This window comes from Diabrotica virgifera, chromosome 5 (genome assembly GCF_917563875.1).
Source record: "Diabrotica virgifera virgifera chromosome 5, PGI_DIABVI_V3a".
NCBI lineage: Eukaryota > Metazoa > Arthropoda > Insecta > Coleoptera > Chrysomelidae > Diabrotica > Diabrotica virgifera.
In genome coordinates, this window is record NC_065447.1 from 66,154,466 (window position 1) to 66,156,938 (window position 2,473).

At 29.0% G+C, this 2,473-nt stretch overlaps 1 non-coding gene across 1 annotated transcript; it reads left to right on the forward strand.

Moving 5' to 3' along the window:
• The first annotated feature begins 927 nt into the window (after window positions 1-927).
• LOC114325158 (uncharacterized) lies at window positions 928-1,329 on the forward strand. Its single transcript, XR_007698243.1, has 2 exons — window positions 928-1,035; window positions 1,219-1,329. It is a non-coding gene; the product is annotated as an uncharacterized LOC114325158 (transcript).
• Window positions 1,330-2,473: the final 1,144 nt, after the last annotated feature.

The window sequence follows — 2,473 nt, forward strand, 5'->3', positions numbered from 1 at the left end:
TGGTTCATAAAAATAACATGTGTTGTTACTTAATAACAAACGGCAGCTGGTTTGTCATGAGTTTCATGCATGGAAGAGAATGATGCTAGATAAAAAGTATGTGTTTTATCTCGCCAGGTTTTAATGACGCACGGGTAAAGACTCGCGGACTCAACTGTATAAAAAGGTTTTAATAAAAAACGATTTTAACGGAAAATGCTGAAAATCTCTTGTTTTTACAATGAAGAAACTTAAAACTTTTACAGTTTTAGCTAATTATATGAACTATACATAATTTCACTTTTTACGTTAATTGTTTACCTACGTTATGCTTCATAAATAAACAATAAAGTTTTAAATTTTTTGCCGATTCCGACTACTTTTCATGTTTGTATATCATATGTTTTATACATATTTTAATAAACATGACGATATATTTTAATGTTTGAAAAGTGTAAGACTAAAAAGTAAAAAATAAAAAAAATATGAAAACATTTTTTTTAAGAAACGCTTTTCTTTAGTTACACATAGTTAAACATATAAAAAAATCAACTAAAAAGCAAAAAATAAAAAAAATTGAAAAAATCTAACACATTCGTTAAAGAAAAGCGTGGTGCGAAAACTGTTTATTCGATGAAGACGCACCACGCTTTTCTTTGACGAATGTGTTAGATTTTTTGATTTTTTTTAATTTTTTGCTTTTTAGTTGATTTTTTTACATGTTTAATTTTAGTCACTCGTAACTAAAGAAAAGCTAGTCTTAAAAATTTTTTTTTTCATATTTTTTTATTGACAATACCCGTTAATCTCAATGTTTAACCACACATCAATAAACAATTGCAGTCCATATTAATTTAGTGATTTTTCTGTAATACTTTGTATTTAATATGCACTTTGTTCTGCTAACGGTACCTTCCTTGACCTCCTTGCTACCACTTGGATGACATTCTCGTATCCTTTCGCCGATCCTCGAGTCTGCGAAGCAGGCTTAGAAATAAGAAGAATTTTATATAACTATCACATTCACTCCTAAGTTAAGGCACGCTTTGGTTACATGTAAGACTTTTATTTTTTTTGCATTATTTCATCTGTGGCCTCATTTCACTCTGGCGGTATATCACATTCATACAGTTTACAAACCGGACAAGTTTGTCCGCATAAACTAAAATTGTGAGCACATTTTCTACAGAAGTATTTTACGATTGTGTTTAAAGTTAATGTTTTTTTGTTTATTTTTAGTCAAAATGACACATCTGGTTTGGACTTGCACTGTTTTCTTCTGTTTGCTGGCTGTACTCAACTTAGGAGAATGTAAAGCATTAGGAAATGATATTGATACTCAACAAAAGGTACGTTGTTTTTTTATAAATATATTCTTTAAAACTTTTTGATTTGCTACATTTTCTATTTTTTGTTTATATTTATTCTCACGGTGAAGTAACAGTCAGGAAGTCCACATGGATAGAAGTTGTTAGTGCATACAGTTATTAATATAACAATTATGTATATTATAACATTATGTACTAATTAACATGGATATCACATTCCTATTATAATGAATGTAGTTTCAAGACAAGTAGCACTCTCACTTAACAGTTTTATTATAATTTTAACAAAAGCGTTTATATATTTTCTTACAGTAGCCTCAGAAAATATTTAATTAAACCAGAATAGTTTGACATTGTTATTATGATATAATCATTCACTGTCCAGTTTGGCATGACTCATAGCGCCTGTCAAAATTCAATACCTAAACCTATGTAAACCCCAACCCTAAGCAAACATGAATTCGCTTCATAATTATTCTTCATTTCAATTCTCTTCAATTTATGCGATTTTGGAGCGTTTGTCTCATGATAATAGAAGTAACTCTGTATCTGTTCACTGTAATGTGAATATTCACTCTAATTTTTTTAATGCCTTTATGTTAAAAAAAATTATTATCATATTAATATTAAACTTTTTATCCCCATTCTTCTAAAGCAAAATTCCATAAGAACTCTAGTTTTTTTATCTAATATTTAACTAGTTTGTTTGTTTTACTATTTCGTATATTTTATTTCAATTTTATTAAGTGCTTGTTTGTTATAGTGGCTGTAAGGGTTTCTTTTATAATTTTTCTTTTTATTCTTGTCTGTGCTGATTTTTTTTTTGTTCACTGCAAGCTGTATTCAAACTCAAGACGTCTACTTACTCAGACAATTCTGACAAAATCTATTTATGGCATACATTAATTAAAACATTAACGCCAGATTTCATAATAAAGTCAAAGTGGACTGTAAATTTAATGTTGACTTTAACTATTAAAATTGCATTGTCAAAGTCAACTTTAAATTTAAAGTCCACTTTAACTTTATTATGAAATCGGGCGTAAGATGATATTTTCAAATTTCCTTCGTGTATCCGTCGCCGCCCCTGCAATACTTGGAGTCGATCTACCAATGGAGTCCTATGTAGTTTTGCCTCCTGGATCTAAATATGAAAACGGTATTTC